The following is a 19,707-nucleotide window of genomic DNA, read 5'->3' as shown; positions in this document are numbered from 1 at the left end:
ATGCTAGGTGTGAGGGATTTCTGAAGAGTCAATGCAAGCAAAAATCATTAAAGCAAGCTTAGGAGGAGCCTGTCTTGCAAATCAATGAGTCAATGCAAACAACAGGCTTACCTTAATAGAAACTTTTAACCAATCTGATTGTATTGTCTCTGTAAAGTGCCTAGAGATTATTTGTGTTGTAAATTGGTGCTATATAAATAAACTAAATTGAATTTTGCTTAGTTCCATCCATTTTCAAATCGCCTGTGGTCAGCTTTTCTGCCCCTGCTCAATAGAAGAATCCCCTCAGCATAAGGCTGCCACAAAATTTCATGATGGTCGTGTAGCATAGGTCAAAAAGTTAATTTTTTTTTACCTAATCCATCCATTTCTCATAAAAATATATATCTTTTACCCCCAGACCTTTTCAACTATGTTTTTTTTATTGCAAAGTCCAGATACGTGTAGCGCACAATAAGTGTTAGTCTCTCTTCTCTTGAATTCTCTCCTTCGTCCCCTTGTCAGTTTAGATGGATGGTCATGTTTTTGGTAGGTTTTCAAGTGTGTCACACTCCTCCCTGCGTCAAATAAGTGATTGCAAGGTATTGTGAAAATACTTTGCATTTTTCTACCTTTGGGATTCTTCAGAAATATTCTCCTGATCCTTCTGGATTGTTTCTTGGGCTTCATGTGGCTGATTACTCAATAATGCTCTCAAAAAAAAACTCAGAGGTCTTAACAGAACAGCTCTACTTAAATTAATGAGAGTTGGACACACAAATAGACTCTGTTTAGGTGTCTTCTGAAGGCATTTGTGGTTAAACTGTGTTTTATTTAGGAGTATCAGAGTCAAGGGGGATTTCTGCACATCACATTTTCATTCCACCTTATAACCATTCACTTCTATGTTTTTCTTTCTCCCATAAAATCCTAATAAAACACTGAAGTATGTGGCTGTAACATGACAGACTGAAGCAAAGCATCGTTCAAAAGTACCATTCTTGAAACATTCGAAATTTATATTTGCTTTAAATATATTAAAATATAAACAGAGGTCTAACAGTTCTTTATTTGCTCTAAATTTCTTTACACACACTTATATACAAACTGATGCAAACTCTAGCAATAAAAGTGGAAAAATATGATGCAAGTATAGCACACTGCTTAAAATAAAAACAATTTCTGCAATTCTGCATTGAATAAGGCTGTGTAAAAAGGGAAGCATAATCTAAGCACCATGTTTGTCATTTTTTCACAGGAAAAAATAGTTCTGCACAGCATCATGCACTTTTTATTGACCTTAAGTTGTCTCTGATTGGGTATTTATCTCAGTGGATTCCTTCCCTGAGCATTTTATGACATTTGAGGAGCAGCTTTATTTAGGAATCTATTTTTCAAGACCAAAAAGTCATGATCAATTATGTCCCCTTTATAGAATTCCATCTTTCATTTGAGTCACCTTTCAGCTGTGTTTAAATCAGCAAATTAATCACATAAACTGCAGGGATCAAAAGTAACGACTTGTTTTTATAATATACTCGAAATTTGCTCATGTTCTGCTGAGTCATGGTACTTGAAGTGACAAAATGTTTATTTAAGACTGCCTTCTACATTAGGAGAAGGAATGCTGTAAATTCTGTACATGAGAGAAATCTTCACTAGGAAGAAACCTCAAATTGCTCAGATTTTTTATTTGTCCTCTTTCTAACTTGCTGCTCTATAAATAACTTCAACCTTGACCTGCAGGACTCAGCTCAGTGGATTACAACCCTGAAATACTACATGTCATATTTGTTGGAGGTCACTTGGGAGTAGGCTGTTTATATATAGAAAAAGCTCTTTCACTGCTAAACTTTTCTATACTGAAATTAATCAAAGTTTTTTTTTACTGTATGACGTGAGGTATACCAACCTCACTATAAAAATAGATTGTACTCCAAACACATCACATCAATCAATGTACACATAAACATATTTATATCAAATAATTCTGAAGCGAAAATAGCTTTTTGAATAATTTCCACTGAAAAAAAGAGGAAGTATCAAATATGGGTAGTGATGAAATCTATAAATCCATTGCCTGGAAATCTAATAGGTTGATCACTGACAAGTCTTGTTTCTTCACAAAAACATTTTTTTACAAGGCAAATGTTGAACAGCTGTATTGGTTATTTAGCTTCTTAGTAACAAATGTCATCTGTGCAGGAAACCTGAGGGGTTCAGGAAGCAAATCAGTAAGATAACAAGTTTCTCCTCACCCACAGTCAATAACAAAATAATGACAACTTCATTAGGTAAAAGAACAATCCTAAACTAATTTGATTCTTTCTGTATTTCTGCTTCTGTCTCCTTGAACCCCAGACGGTCTCAGCAGATGGCCGCTCACACTGAGCCTGATTCTGCTGGAGGTTTCTTCCTGTTAAAAGGGATTTTTTCCTCTCTACTGTCGCTACAAGCATGCTTAGTGTGAGGGATTGCCTTTGAGCCAATGAGTCGATGCAATCAACTGGTTTTCCTTAGATAGAAAACTTTGAATCAATTTGACTGTATTATCTGGTTAAATTGTAAACTGCCTTGAGATGACATGTTGTGAATTGGTGTTAATATATATTATAAATAATCTGAATTGAAATTGAATTGAATTGAATATGGCAGAAATCTCAAACAGGGAGTCAACAGCCAGACCACTAAAAGTGTGCATGTATCTTATTAGAAGATAGTTTACCATAATAAAAAAAAAAACAGAACAGAAAACCGTGTTTGTTAATACAAGAACAAAAGAGAGAATTTATTAAAGATTGATATTTGACTTTCTCAGTTCAGCCCAGTAATATTAGCAGGGCAATATATCCCAGATCATTTGGTGCATACAGGTTTTAAACAACAAAGGAAGTGAAACAAAATAAAAATAATTGGTTATAAAAAAGTTTGGGTGGGAAATCAGTGGTTTAGACTTTAGACCTCCCTATGGTGGTAATTAAACCTCTCCCTTTCAGTCTAGTATGAAAATCATGTTTCTGCTGTGTGTGTTTGTAACAACACCGGTTGTTGATGCTTCTTTTGTGGGTGCGTGTTGTTAGAGAAGCTGCAGAGCCTGCAGCCTTGAAGGTGACCATCGACGCGCTTTCAGCAATCAGTCTGTGTCAAAGTTCACCCTAACAAGCTGTAGTCTGATTGCATATCAGTATTTTAACTTCAGTGAGAGACCGAATGTTGTGATAAAAACTAGATTAACAGTCTGCACAAACATGACCCAATCATGTCCAGATGGAGCTAAAGGCAGAACACACTGAGAATGGTTTTCCTTAGCATCAAAAAAGGGTCACCTGTTCCTTGATTAGTTTGTCAGCTGAAACACAATCCATCTTGCGACTCATTGAAGGGCTAGCAGCAAGTTAACTGAGCAGCTTTTAGTTTTTAAAGCATAAAAACACTCGTAACCAAAATCAGCTAATCTAAATAATAATATTGACCCACTGTGGTTAAAAAAAAAATTAAATTCAGTGAGCAAAATCTTTGTAATATAATAGGTAGATTAAATTATATGCAGTAGAATGTACTTTAGCTAAAACATGTGTGCCAGCAAGCTGTCAGGTGTTTTACTGCAGTGCTTTTCAATGAGCTGAAATCTCTGTTCTGTGATGCTGAGTTCTGAAAAGTCCTGTACAACTTATTCTCTAGTCCTTCTTTTAAACTGTCTTTTAAAACTGCACCAGTGAACCTGAATTTGCATTCCAACAAAATGTGTCTCTGGTGAATCTCAGTCGTGTCTGAATATTAATGTAGTTTGCGTTATACAAAGTATTTGTGATGTTTCAGAAACATCAATGGACCAGTTTATTACTAAGCTGACAGCCAACTATATGGTGTAGCCGTGTAATCACCTGCACATAAAGCAGGGTGCAGGGACCCAAGTGCTCAGGAGGGATTTTAAAACCAGCTGCGATTTTTCATTGTTAAGCCTTCTTACAATCAGATCAGCCAGGGTGGATGTTCATACCAGATCTAAGAAGCACCAGTGCACAGTTTGAGCAAATGGCATCTCTATGGAGAGCTATAACTTACAATACCGCTGTTTAACCCTCAAGAGAAAATAAACCCAAACTGATTATATATGGAGAAAGTAAGTGTTAGGTTTATTGAAGGTTGTGTATGTGTTTTGCAAATGAAAAAAAAAACTTTCACTTCTATCATTGCCTTTCTCCACCTTGTTAGGTTTATTCAATGATGATTATAAAATGAATGTATGTACATATAAAACATTGGAGGAAAGGAGACGCTTCACTCTGTCTTATGATTCAATCAGAAGACCGCTCTGTCTTGTGATTCAGTCAGTGGAGCATCCTGTCTTATGACCTGATCAATTGTCCTGTCAGAACAATACAGAACAATACAATATGTTTTGTAACCATGTGTCATGTGTTATGCTCTGTTAATAAAAGAGCTCTGCAGAGGAGGTCCGAGGGAGAGAGTGTTGAAAAGTTGGGTTGGAGCTCTTTCCCCTTCTGCAGAAGCTGTTGAGAATCCCTTTCTGTGTGAACTCAGTCCATCTTTTACGAACCTACATTTTTTAACCTAACCGTAAGACTACACAAGTACTGCATGGCTCACTATAAAGGTGGCTATTCTTTAAAGGTTTTGTGAAATAATGTGCTGTGGCTTAGCTATACAATGTTCTGTTATGTCTGCAGTGGGCATTACTGAATGAGTGTTTCTCTGAAGATCAGGTGGTTGTTTAGCAGATGTGATTGGTCCAGTGTATTAAGGCCATTCTAATGCTTAATAATCAGGCAGAGGTGGTGCGAGCCATTTGGGTGCTTTGTGGTGCTCCACCTCTTCCTCCACACCCATGCATATATATGCAGCGAGGACCATATTTTGACTTCCATCAATTGTTTAGCTATTTTCAACTCTCTCTGTGCCTTAACCCTGAAAATAACTCTAAACAAAAACATTACCGGTGTATACCTATCTCTAACCCAATTCACACCTTAGCCCTAAACCTGAAACCTGTGAGGACCAGAAAAAATGTCCTCACTTTACAACGACTGATTTCACGCTGCTGGTAAGATAAAAAAAACAACAACAAAACACTACGATGGTCAAATTGGTCCAGATTTACCCACAACGACAAAAACTGTAACTTGGCCTATCCCGGTAATGTTTAGTTGCAGGCAGGTCGGTCAATCAATTAAAATATTAACTTGTGTTTAGTTGCATTAATATTCATAGATAATTCATAATTAATTACAAATTGATTTCTAATTCCTTCAAATGTTTAAATTTACCCTAACAGAGGTCAATTCTTTTTGGTGAATTTAATATTAGATTGAGCATCAGGACAGACAAATATGTTTCAGTGCAAATCTATATTATGACTGCAACAGTCCCAAACTCACAATTATAAAGAATGTTCTAGAAAAAAAGTCTATTATACTGTAGTATTCTCACTAAAAGTGATTGTCACACATACTCAGATGGTTTTATGAAAAAAAAATTAACTTTTCTTGGTGGAAAAAAGAAAAAAGAAAAGTTAAAAAATGAGGAATCAAATCAAAGAAACAATGAATAGTTGAATACAGACTTAGAACTCATCCTAAAAGAGCTGCTGGAAAAAGAGTTTTTACTGTATTAAGCTGTATTAGTTTGACATAACACAATAGAAACACCAAAAATGTCTTCCTTAGAGGAAACTGACCCATACGATCAAAAAAGGCGTATTTTAAATGAGCAGACTGCAACACTGCTGTTCAGAGTAAATCATGTTTTAATCAGGGCAGATTAAATAAGGTCAACGGGATAATATAACTACTGCATTTATCATTTTTATTTGTTGAAATACATGTATGGTTCCTTTAGAGGTAACTGCATGTTAAAGCAAAGTCCTAGATGATGCTTGGCCTTGGTGGGGGCGTGCACAGGGCTGATAGGCTTGCATCAGAAGAGCATCAAAGGGGGATTGGATGAAAGGTGAGGCTAAAAGACTTCTTCCAATCTGATTGTTAAGATTCATCACTGGAGTTAAAGGGGAACATTCATCAGTTAACACAGACAGCCCTACTTCAGAGTGTTTTTTTAAACATTCACCTTACAAACCCATTCTTCATTTCTCCTCTGTAATTGTTTCACATTATATAAGTGTTATGTTATGTATTTTTTTCTGATTCAATGTATTATTAAAGGAACTATTGATTATCTTTTTATGTGCTTGATTTTTTGGGTGATCCCCAAACAGCATTTGGTGCCCTATGCTGTCACAGGTGCTGTATGCAAGAGTGCCCAGGGTCCAAACAGCCAGTCCCAAAGGTATGCTGCCATATTCCAGTGCATCACTGCACTGCAGATCAACAGCTGTAGCAAGTGCTTTATCAATAAAATTTGGTTGGCTTATTGGGACACAGGACTCCTTCTCCTCTATTCTCATTAGTCTTCCTCCTCACTAGATATTTTACCATATAAAGCTTCACATTATGATCCTATAAAAATCCTTCAGTTTCTGTTGCTTTTTTGTTGTGCATTGGCTCCTCAGTTAATCATTCCAGACGTACAAAACATTAGTCTCCAGCGATTTTCTGCTGTGTTTTAGGCTGCCTTATAATCTCATTTTTTCTTTCTGGGTCTTTAAGGGATTTTTCTTGCATGGTCAAAGATGTGATAATAACTATTATGATTGGTAAGCCAACATTTTTTTAAACTGTTGAAAAGGAAAGTCATAAAAATGAAGATGTATATGTATGTTTTTTTTGTAATTCAGCTGGAAATCATATTGAGTTTGGCAAAAACCTGCTCACACTTCTGCAGGCTCATTAAAGCCCAATGGGAGAGCCATAAGGCGTGCAGAGAACTTCCTCTAAGACTACACTGGAACACAAGAGATTTCCTTACAGCAGAATTGGACAAATAGAAGTCAAATGAGTGTTTAATCTTTCTTCCTCTAGTGAATAAACAGTCCGGACAAAAAAGTACCGTGTTAATGCCCTTCTGCTGCGTGATGCCAATGCAAAAGAGGTTGGTGGAGTTGCCTAATGAGGCGTTTGAATGTTCCCATAAGGGTGGGTCCCCCCCTCTGGCTACAGCCTGTCATAGAGCAGATTGTTCTCCACCAGGGCTCCCAAGGTGTTAAACTGATACAGATATCAGAGGACTCTGTGCTGCCTAACAGCTTTCACTGAAAAGCTCTTCTTCTTGGACTATTCTCCACTGGGACAGTGGAGCTTCTGGCGGCTCCAAAATGTCTGACTTTTCTCGGCTACAATCCCAAAATTATCTAAACCGCAAGAAATGCTAAAACATTTGAAAACTTGCAAAGATGTGAGCCTATTATTATTATTTTATGACCCACTTAAGAAAATATTTTGTGGTAAAGGCAGCATGTCTGTATTAACAAAATAAAATTTAACTATTGTTAAGAACATACCTGAAAAGGGCACGTTTATGAAGGTAGATGAAGATATTTTTAATTGAAAATATATTTTTTGATTGAAGCAACCTTTTTTTTGATTGAATAATAAAGAATCAAATCTACCTTCATACCAGAGCAGTGATTTATAAGCTTTGAGCAACCTCGGTCAAAATCTTCAAGTTAGAATGAGTAAAATATATATTTTTAAAATAAAAAAAATATTTTTGTTATTTTCATATTCTTGCCTAAAGATAAACCAGATTTTTTAAAATTCATTTAACAAAGTAGTGCCCTGTATAAAAAAAACAAAAAAAACATCTTTTCTGAGCTCAGAAATATATATATTTTTTGTGTTAACATGAAAAACTTAATGTTTAATATAAAGGAAATAAACTAAGTCCGTTGAGCAAACCAAAGTAGTTAAAATCTTTAAATTTACTAAGTGAGCTGCTAGTACTTATACCTTATAAAAAATCTACTTTACAAGTCAGTACCAACATAAAAACTTTCAGTTCATAGGTAATAGGTAATATTAAGTAGCATACATATAGATAATATATTACATTTATGTCCGTAAATCCGTAAATTTCACAATGTAGCTTTATCTCTGTCAGGTTTCTCAATCATTGTAAAAATAATTAACTAGAACATGGTTGTCTTAAAAAAAAAAAAAAAAAGAGGTAATAATGTTCGGAGTAGAGATCCAGGGTTAGCTCAACGATTCAGTTACTACAGCTAGAAACCACTGATTATGGCTGAAATTTGGTGTCATGATGGACTCAGACCTGAAGCGTCAAAGGCATATACAGAAAGTTACTAAGTCAGCCTTTTATCACCTGAAGAACATTTCCAGAATTAAAGGACTAATGTCCAAGCAGGAGCTAAAAACACCCATTTATGCATTTATCTTTAGTTGAATCGATTAAAGCAACAGTTTCTTCATAGTTTTACCTAAAAAGTCCATCAGGCAGCTGCAGCTGATCGAAAACTCTGCTGCCTGTGTTCTCACTAGAGCAAAGAAAGTAGAGCACATCAGCCTGGTTCTGAAGTATTCCACTGGCTCCCTGCATCTCAGAGAATAGACTTTAAAATCTTTCTGTTAGTCTATAAATCACTGAATGGATCAGCACCTCAATACATAACAGATTTGTGGTCAGTGGATCAACCTACCAAACCACTCAGGTCTTCTAGGTCCAGTCTACTCTTTCCACACAGAACTAGAACCAAACATGGAGAAGTCAAAGTTAAAACCCATTTTTTTGGGGTGCCTTTGACTGCAAACTGAGGTATCATTAGTTAAAGATTGGGGTCCAACTGTTTCATTAGTATTACTACCTGTTTTAATCATGTTTTTATTTTTATTTGCTTTTATTCTGCTTAAATTTTTCTTCTATTTTCATGTAATTCACTTTGACCTGTTCTTGTTGTGGGGAATGGTGGCCTAGTGATTATAGCATAGAGCTTGGAATCCTAAGGTTGTGAGTTTGAATCCTACTTCCACAGGCTACCACTCTAGGTCCCCTGAGCAAAAAAAGACCCTTAACCCCACACTGCTCCCCGGGCGCCGAAAATGGCAGCCCAATGCTCCCCAAGGGGATGGGTTAAATGCAGAGAGTAAATTTACCTATGCTGTACTGTACTTGTGACAGAGTAATGTCAATAAAAAAACAAACAAAATGCTGGTACTGAATTGTGTTATACAAATAAACTTGGCTTGCCTTTTGCGTTCCGCTGACAAACAAGAGCCTGCTTGCTATGTAGTCTCACAGGCATTATTACTTAATAAACAAAACACGTTTTTTATTTGTTTAACATTAGCCATTTTAGAATGATTCACCCTGCTGGAGTTTATAGCTTCCCACCCAGGCGGAGGGCACGCTTGTTCTGTATGTAACATACTTTCTGTCATTCTGCCTCACAGACTAACATAAACGTCCAGGAGGATCTGCTGCCACATTAATCAAACCCATTAGGCAGCTAACGGGAGAATACTTACAGAGAACATTAGGGCTGTCGCTGGATCTAGCCCAGGAAATTAACAACTCACCAGACAGATACAATCCACAGTAGATATGAGCGATAGGAGTGGAAAGCATGGGAGGTGGGGTGAGTCCATCTGTGGTGTGTTCACACAGCTAACTTGACAGAAGCAATTAAGCTGCCTAGACTATTCTGCATATTGTAAGCTACACCTCATTTCAGTGCAAGGAGAAGGTATGCACCTGTAACATCCCCACAACCGTCTCCCTTGGCAGCCGGTTATGAACGCTTGCTCACAATCCAACCTTGAGTTCATGACCAAAATGAATATGGAAGATTTTTCAAAGGAACTAATGAATAGACAACACTGCAGTGTTGTTTTTACTGTTGATGCGGATGTTTCAACACTGCTCTAAAGAAGAGGTGAATTCTAAAACATCAACTTTATGCCTGAACTTGGTGCACATAAGACCTTAAACTGAATGCAAATAAAAAATGGTAAACCTGAAGAGCTGATCTGTAGTTGGGCATGTGCTTTTTGTGCTTAAAATTTCAACAAGTGTTCAGTGTAGAATACATATGGCTTTTATCACACATAATGCAACTGCAACATGTGAAGTAACTACAGTATATACTGGGAACAATAACAATACACAACACTGCCACGCTAGTCACCCAGAAGTACCTCTAACCTTAGTCATTAAAATCTACATCCAGAGAAGCAAAATAATACAGAAAAAAAACATTATTTCCAGCTCTATGCTTACCTTGCAAGAAAGATGCAAAGTAATTTGCAACAAAGGTGTCACGAGATTTTTTAATTTACAAACTGCCAAAAATACATCTTGCTAGAAGTCAACAGATACATTAGCCTCAAAACGGAAATGTTTCAGACCAATGAAATACAGTGACATGTATTAACACTTCCAGCAGAGGTGGAAAGCTAGAAGCAAAACAAACATGGCTGCAGCGGTTTTTGCTGGAATACCCTTTATTTATAATTATATATAAATATATATATATATATATATATATATATTATGAGGCTGAGTTTGCATCATGTCTACTAATATTCATTTACTGTATGTCAGAATGCACATTGAAGTTTCTCTGTGTAATGTTTTCAGTCAATGCTGAGCGACTCATTTGATCCAAATACGATAAATGAATTCATGCAAGAAGGTTCTGGGTTCAATTCCAGGACCGGGTTCTTTCTGCACTGAGTTTGCATGTTCTCCCTGAGCATGTAGAGGTTCTCTCCTGGTACTCCGGCTTCCTCCCACAGTCCAAAAACATGACTGTTAGGTTAATTGGCTTCTATAAATCCTCCTTAGGTGTGTGTGTGTGAATGGTTGTTTGTCCTGTTTGTCTCTGTGTTGTCCTGTGATGGACTGGCGACCTGTCCAGGGTGTACCCTGCCTCTCGCCCATAGACAGGTGGATATAGGCACCAGCTTCCTCGTGTCGCCAGCTGGGATAAAGCGTGATGGAAAATAGATGGACGGATGGATAATTCATGTTTAAATAGCTAGAGGCAATTACTTAAAAATATAAACAAAATGAAAACCTAAGCACAAGACTTTTCTCATCTTTGTTTTACTCTGAAGTGAATCCTCCCTGCGGTATTAAATTAACTATGTGATAAGACTCTTTGGATTAGCAGAAAGAGGAATTTTAAGGCATCATACTTTGATCTGTTTCATTATTTCACATTTACAAGATGTTAAGTTAATTTGCTTTTCACAATCTTGCTGTACTAAAGGGATTTTTCTAGGCATTTTTTTCTGAAACGGACAGATGCAAGAACAGTTTATCTTTTTTTTTTTTGCTTTTTGATTGATTTGTTGACATTCTGCAGAAGAGTGCTTTCTGTTTCTGAAAATAAAGTTTAGTTGTCTACCTCAGCAGGGGACTTTTCATTCTGTTGTGCTTCATGTTGTATTTAAGTAAGACCTATAAAAACAAAACAAAAGGGGGCTGACACTAAAATAGAAAAAAGAAACATGCAGCGTGCAGGTCAGGGATAAACCTGCACAAAGACTTTGACTATTTGAGAGAACTCTGTTCAATACATTACTTAGAACAGAAATACTAGGAGACAGGTGCAACAAAGAAAGGAGACAAAAGAGAAGGAAATTATACTTTTTTTTTTTAATCAGATTTTCTTAATTATTACTTTAAGACACAACAATTTTTAGACACAACAAAGTTCTTGCAGCTTATCTTCCGGCAAAAGCCTCAGGAAGACTAAATGCGAATGTTCAGCCCCTGTTTTGGACTTTTGTTTGTAAAAAGACATAAAAATCATGAAATGCACTAACCTATGTAATCCAAGTAACAATAGACAGTAAGCTTTTTATTTATAGGGACAAGTTGTGAAAAAGTAATACAACTTAATTATTTATAAGGCAATGCATTTAGATGATCAATGCAACACCAGCAATGACAGATAACTGACAATGCTGGCCAAAATTGAAGTTGTGAACATACAACAACCTTTATGTTTTTTCTCTCCACTGTCACTACAAGCATGCTTAGTGTGAGGGATTGCCTTCAAGTCAATAAGTCAATACAATCAGTTGGTTTTTGTTTGATAAAATCTGGTTGGATTGTCTCTGTAAAGAGCCTGGAGATGATATGAATGAATTGAATTTAATTGAAAATGATCAGTTAACACTTAAAGTGGCCTCAGAAAGTGTGTTTAGGATTATGAAAATAATGAAAGTTGTAACTTTTACTGGCACCTTACTGACCTTGACCACGTCCTCGTCTGTCGAGCGACATTTCACTGCTTCAGAGACATCAGTGACAGAGGCGTCTGTTGCAATGGTCACTACCTTTACTGGGACAGCGACCGTCTTTCCAGTCAGGACAGCCGTGTTCAGAATCTCAGTGTCCTAGAAAGGGAAAATACAATTTAAGGTCAACAAAAAAACTTACATGAACTGCTCTTCGAAAAGCGGTATAAAAAGAACAGAAACTGAATGCACTAATAATTATGTAAAACACAATATAAAAAAAAATTAGCTGATAAATTAATTTGTTAAATGTGTAATTTTAGAGTATTTTTTTTATTTCTATTCTATTCTATTAATGCAACATCAACTGTGCAAACCTAAACTTAATTTGAAGCTGTTGAATTATAATTATTAGAATTACTTTTTATCTCTAATTTTAATATTAGGTGCTCCTTCTGTCATAAAATGTGTCAGCTTGTGTGTTTCTAGTTTTTCCTGTAAAATATAGGAAGAGATTTGATGGAACAAGTGTAAAAAAAAAAAAAATCATTCTGCTCCATTTTGTCATGAGTTCAATATTTGTCTACAAGATCTTTTACCTAATTACTTAGTTAAATACCCTCCTTATCTCATTTCAGCTCTTTGGAGCTAATTTCAGCTCAGTCTTATGTGTATTTATTAACTTCTTTTAAAATATATAGTTAGGTAAATCATAGCATTTTGATTTATTTATGGCTGTTCTATACTACAATACAGGTTCCACTTTTATTTTTTTTACAAATACATATTTTTCTGGGGGGTTGGTTGGGGGCACAATTGCCCTACATGCTGTTATCTTCAACACTGTATATGATGCTCTTTTTATCCACTGCTTGTCATTGTTAGTTGCACTTTCTTTAATGGATCCTGCTTGTTGTTTCTGAAGAGGTTGAGGTTTTACTGTACTTAGCCATACAATAGCCTTTATCAATGCTGTTAAATGATTTTCTCAGCCCTGCGCTGTGGAGTGTAAGAGTTGAAAAAATTTATACAATTTTAAGGTATTTATTGTAACTGGTAATTCTATTTTTCAACTCAAAACCATGTGCAAGGTCAAATGCATGCAAATAATTTAGTATAAGTAATAGTAGACAGTAAAAAAAAAGGGCTAAATGTTGGAAACCGTAAATCATATCCCAGCCTTATGTTTATATTTGATCACTGCTGCACTTTAAAAACTGAACTTTTTCTTGAGAACTGTACTGAACAAAACTTCTTTTTGTATACACTCTGTGTGTACAAAATGACAAAGTCTCCCTAAGTCTAAAGGACTGGTTATACTCCCGCAGCAGTGTGTCGCAGTGAGCTTGTTGCAGGTATGATGCAGATATTTTTGATTTATGCCCAATATTGAAGCGTTGTCTGCGCTATGTTATTCCACGCCAAAACGCAAGAGGGACGATCAGGAACTAGCTGTGGCTGTGGGTCTAAATACGGCCGAGGTGGTGAGGAAGGGGGGACAAGTTTTATGCGACAACGGAGAAACATGAGGGCGAAAAAGGTCCAGGTGGAAAAAAGGTCCCAGCGTTTTCCCGCACCACGCTCTTCTAGCTGGTCCATCTTCACAAGTCGTTTTCCACAATGGTGGTCATACAAACAAAACAAGCCAATAAGGTAACAAACAGGAAATATGCATAGTGTAAAATGGATGTAGGTTTGACCATTTAGAGGCAGCCTGTCTGCGGCCACCTACAATTTCTGAGAGTTGTAGCAGAGTGTCTGAAGCAGACGACCTGGTTTCTGAGCATAAATCCACCTTCAGTCTAAGTGAGTAAAGTAGACAGAATGTCCTTTTATGCCCACTTACCTGGGTCATGGCAACCACAAAACAGACTTAAATCGCCGACAACCGGATTCTGCTCAGTTTTTTTAAACACCTTTCAACACCTATTTGATTAATGTTTTGTAGAAGGCCGGATGTTTGTTTCACTTTCCAGTTCAAATATACCAATCCATATAACTACATCATTATATAGTAGCAGACCAGGGAAATTGTGAAATGTCTTGGAGGAAGTGTGAAGGATCAGTGTTAATTGTGTACAGCTAAGAAAATATACGATTCTGTACTGTAATTTTCAACTAGTAGCCTTAACACCAAAAACAAGAGATGTTGACAAACTTATAAACCAAAATAACTGAAATGCTGGGAAAGGCTTTGGCAAAGTAATCATAAATATACCAGAACTACCTCCCCAGCAGTCTGGTTCTTATTATTTAGTGCCCAATTAGACCATATCCTTTTCTCACTAAGACCACCAAATCCTCCAATTTTCACCTCCACTGCAGAAGAAGTGCTTTTTGTAATTGAACTAATTGGTCTAGACAGCTTTGCTTCTCAAGTTCATTGCCACAACTCCGAACAGAAATCTTAACCTTTAATTACAGACACACAGTAACACGCAACACTTTTGTCGATGAAGATAACTGGGACCAATTAGATACGTACAAGGTAAGTTTTACTCTCTAAACTTACCAAAGCATAAAAGATGAACAACCTGCACTGAACTTATGCTGATATTAAACTCTGCAAATAGCTCCTTCTTTTGTCAATAACAGCCGTAATGGTTGGGCTGAACAACAAACAAGCCTGCTTTACTTTGTTGGACCCAAATTACTTCTTCTAATTTTTAAACCTGACAAAAGTCTCTTATTATGAGCTGCTCCCATTCTGCTATTGGTGCCATCTTACACAAAGGCTTCTCTCCCTCGATATCCTGTATTTCAATAGTCAGGAACCCCAAGGCACTTTTCTCCCCATCACCCCCATTGCATTAAAGATTTGTGGGATCCTCAGCTTTTTCTTCCTTCTCTTTTGAAAAAAAAAATCTATCTCTGGAGTAAAAGGATGTCTGCGGAATTAAATGTCACATTTGTTTAGAGTTTTCCAGCTAAACCTGATGAGCACCGACAGGACTGACTTCACATCCGCGTTCATGCGTATTCCCAAAATATATGAACACTCACTGTCAACTCAGTTTGTAAAGACTTGTATTCGTGAGCCTTAAAATGAGACTCATTCAAAAAAATAAAGAGAGAGAGAAAAAGGGGATTAGGTTTGATTGAAAGAAGTCTGGGCTTTGGGAGACTTTGCGACTTTACAGTGAAATTATTATTAGTGAAACCAACAGATACCAATGAATCACAAAAAACACTTAATCATCAAATAGCTTTTCATTCAGGTTTTATAGACTGTGACACTGGAATATAAACCTCCTCTCTGTCTGTGGCGCTGACTTTGATTCAATTTTCCTTAAAATTGAGGACTGCGGTAAATTAATTCTATGTCTGCTGGGATTCTTCCATTTTCTGGGGGTCATCTATAATATATAAGGGGGTAAATGGTTGGGACCCGGTAAAAGCGGAGGCTAATGTTAGATTACAGCAGCTGGAAATGACCCAGCAGGTTAGGAACAGCAGATAGCGGAGCCTGGCAGTAATAAGCCACTGCGGGATTCCATGGTGATGCATCAGTGGTCCACACACTTAAACACAAGCAGCGCAATTAAACACAAAATGGAAGCCAGTGGTGCACATCAGAAGCTTGAAGCAGTGTGAATAGAGACACAATGAAGTGGGGCCTTTTGAAAGTGGGAAAATTTGCCAAGTGCCTGATGAGGTTTAAATATGATCAACATTTGAAATGTGTCATTTTCCAAATGTAATTTTATATATATATATATATATATATATATAAAAAAAAAATCACCTGCTATTATGTTTAAAGCTCTTGAATTTTACACTTTTTAAAAACAGCTTTCTAAAGGAGTTGTATTCAACGCAATACTGCAGTAAGCAAGTTATTTTTCTCCCTTTTGACCAAAAACACTAGATCATACTGGATCTTAAATAATGGTCATATACTGTATGTATCTAAAAAAAAATTACAGGATAGAAAGAAACAAGTTTATGTAGTCAAGGAAAATCTGTTAAACCACTGTGTTTTATTTGATTCCTTCTTCTAAAGGTACATTACATGATGAAATATGGTAAAAAAGGCAAAAAAGGTGATTTGTAATTTTCTCCATGACAGAATATTATCCCCAGTTTTTAGTCCAAAATTATTAACACCCCTAACATATTTATATTGGAAGTACTTTTTAAACTTTACCAGTATGTCTCTACTAGCTGAAAAAAATTAGGAGTGACTAAGTTAGTATTGAGTTTTTCTAACTTCAAAGACTTGGAGCTCATTTCCAAAGATCAGATGAAATATACATAAAAAAAGACATGTTAAATGACAACAAGAAATATTTTTTTTCAACCTTAGATTCCTTTTACTTAATCGTTGTTCTTTTGTTTTTAAGGTAGGTGTTGGGATTAGAGAGTTTTTTTTTATTTATTATTTACTGTGCAGAGCACAAAGGCTGCCATTACTGCTAGTGTCTAAGTGAATTGGCCTCTAAGTATGGCTTACAGGTAATTGTTAAAGGGCTTTGGAGAGCAGTATCAGCCAATAAGGCATCCCATTGTCAAAATATGAATGTATGGGTTTCAAATCTTCTGACAGAATAAAAAAGAAATGATATAAATGCATTTTTTTATATTTTATTTTTATTGTTTTGTTTTTTCTTACCTTTAGACATTTCTTATCTATTTTGTCTTAAAATGTTCTTGTTTTTTTTTATTAAGTTGTAAAGGACTTTTTGCACCACATGAATTATTGAAATGTTCCATTGAAAAAAAAACTGATTGATTTGAGCATCTAAACATACGTGTCATGGTTTTGGTTCTGTTGTGCTTTACTTTGCTCCTTGTTTTCTAGTTTTATTGGTTTAACTCCTATTTGGTTGTAATTTCTAGATTTATGTTAGTTCTCATGTTTTCCTCTGTCCTCTGTTGCCCTCTTGTGTGTGTGTTCCTTTCCCCTTGGCTCCCTCGTTGTCTCCTCACACCTGCTCCTTATCAGCTCGTTAGCCCTCCCTTTGTCTTTGTCAGCTATTGATGCTCTCCCTCTGCTCTCACTTTTTGTTGGTTCCTTGTTGTTGCCGGTCCTGTCTTCGCTGTAGTCGTCTCCCCTCGTCTCTCCCTGGCTCCTTGTACGTGTTTTCCCTTGATGTCTCCATGGTTTTGGTCTGTTACATTTTTAGTTGGATTTTTGGACTACCTTTCTTTACCATTTTCATTGAAACTACTATTATTCACCTCTGCCTCTGCATTTGGGTCCTCCAAACCTCAACCAAGACGTGACAATATGCATCACACATACACATTTATTATAAACCCATACATCAATCAGCCAGACATACATTTACTTTAGTTCAATAAAAAGAAAACGCATAAAGATTAGGTAAAATAAGCCTAATGGGTTAGGGTAGTACTGTAGGGTATGTTAAAGAGTGTTACATCTCCTATGAAAAATCTTATTTGAAAAAAAATTATAACATGATTACAAGAAATTCCACATTCCATTAGCTAAATTCAGTAGATTTTTCATTTAAAAATCAATACTAAATATGTCAGATAACATTTTATATAATTTAAACTCCTATCCAGAATGACATGCCGTTTTGGAGTATATTCAAAAAAGGTAAAACAACAAACTAATCTATAACTATCGATATTGGCTGTTATCAAAATGCTTATATTATGATACATTTTTAAGCATTTTTACAATAAATCCACACTTTAGCATCTATTTTAGGTGCATTGTCAGAGAAAGGCAAACCAAAAAAAGAACATCTCTTTTTTTTGTCTAATTGAAGATTTTTAAAAAGACAAAGCAATCAAATAATGATACCAAATATTGAACGATGAAGCAACCCTGCCAATGACATGACATGCATGTATACCCTTACCAACATACCTATTTGTTCTTTTTGGTAGTTATACATTTTTGAAAGACTTTAAATTTTCATTTGCTGATGCTGGAGTTTATGCTGCACTTAAAGGCAAAGCTGCAATCCCCAGTCTTCGAGACAGGGGTCTTTTGTTCAATAATCTGTGGGAAAACTGCCTGTCTGCTTTATCAAAGATCTCTCTGTTAGCATTCAGCACGCCGCTGTGGCTGGTAATGTGTTCTGGGCCGTAATTTCTCCCCATGTCTCGGTTGGATCTGAAAATAAGTGAGATTTATGGTGTCAGCCTGAGTGACATGGGCAGAATGAGAAGCAGCAAAGCTGGCTGCCCCACTGTTAAGTTAGATTCTGCCTCAACACTTGTGCTAATGCATCCACACACTGACCCCGTGTTCCCAGGCACAGCTACCAATAAAAGGGTCAAACAGGTGATGTACTGAAGATTATACACACTACATCATGTATCCTGCTGCAGAAATAAGATAAAGTGTCAAACATGGCAATACTCAGTGTATAACAGATCATATCACATCCTCACTGCTGTGACTTTATAAGCTAATAGCTTATAAAGTTGCTCTTAAAGACATAAAGTTGATCTTGATATGCTGAGGTGCAAATATGATTTATGTCAACAGTCAATAACTTGTTCCTTGTAGCATCCATCATTTAAATAAACATTTTCATACCAGGGTGTTAGGTCAGCGACTTGTTGGAAACATAAAGTGATAGTCCGCAACTCACGATTCGCACGCTTGCCATTAAATGCCACTCAGCGTCCTGGAGCTATTAAGTAGACAAAAAGAGACATGTCCTTTCATCAGTTTTTCTCTCCATGCTGTGGAGTACTCAATGTGTAACTTCCTTCTCTCGATTCCAGTGGGCGTTTAATTGGCCGTAGAGTCGAGAAACATGGAGAAGAGTGGGAATAAAGGCCTTGGTAGCACTATGCAGAGCGATACATCACTGCATGACAGCGTAGTGAAGTGGTGGGATGGTTGTGAAGCTAAGACACTGCCTTTTAATGAGGGTCTCTCTCTTGTGGCCCTCTCTTGCCATCGCACTCTTTTTCTCCCAAAGAAAGAACCAGTTATTCTACTGTCTTTATTTTCTCATTTCTCTTGTATCTTCCGGGTTGATGGAGGGGACATGGATGAAAGATGCATGGGGTTTGGTGGAGGTACTGTAAGGTGTGAAGGAGGATGGGGGGAAAAGTGTTTTAAATCAGAAAACCTTTCCACAATACTGTTATATCCCTCATTGCCCTTTAACATACCTCTGCATACTTTTCAGCTGCAACCCCTTGCCTGAGGTACACGGCAGACCGCAATCTGATCTGCTCATTACTGTCGGTCAAGAATGGCAGACTGAGAATTACCTCCATGGCCGCTTTGAGGGTTGATCTACTCACTTTAAGAGAAGGTGTAATGAGGGATCATGTTGAGGACAAAAAGAACTAGCACCTAAGAATAGAAAGTGTTTCTGAGGGCCTAATTATCTGGTATCTCAGTCAATAATGAAGAGACAATGCAGGAAGGGTAGCTCAATCACTGTCAGTAGTCAAGGTGGAACTTCAGCCAAACAAAATGAGTGATTGTTCCAAAACAAAACATTATTTTATTTCTATCTATTTAAAATAAAAGTGTTATTTGTAAGTATCTCACAGTATGATTACAAATAGTAAACTTGCAGTTTTCTACTTTTGATGCAAAAACTTTTCTTAGGAAAATTATCATTGATGATGTGTGAGTTTATTACACCTTAATATTAGCTGCCTG

The 19,707-nt window shown here is 36.6% G+C and overlaps 1 protein-coding gene across 1 annotated transcript in view; it reads right to left on the bottom strand.

Moving 5' to 3' along the window:
- Nucleotides 1-12,252, bottom strand: part of LOC107099723 (transmembrane protein 132C-like) — a 39,904-nt gene extending 27,652 nt beyond the window's left edge. The window contains exon 1 of the mRNA XM_015397964.1: nt 12,114-12,252. The gene's annotated coding sequence lies outside the window, so the exon portion shown is untranslated. The remainder of the gene's footprint in view (nt 1-12,113) is intronic.
- Between the last annotated feature and the right edge of the window lie 7,455 nt (nt 12,253-19,707).

This window comes from Cyprinodon variegatus, unplaced genomic scaffold (genome assembly GCF_000732505.1).
Source record: "Cyprinodon variegatus isolate N-32 unplaced genomic scaffold, C_variegatus-1.0 Scaffold900, whole genome shotgun sequence".
Taxonomy (NCBI): domain Eukaryota; kingdom Metazoa; phylum Chordata; class Actinopteri; order Cyprinodontiformes; family Cyprinodontidae; genus Cyprinodon; species Cyprinodon variegatus.
This window is presented reverse-complemented; position numbering and strand designations above follow the sequence as displayed.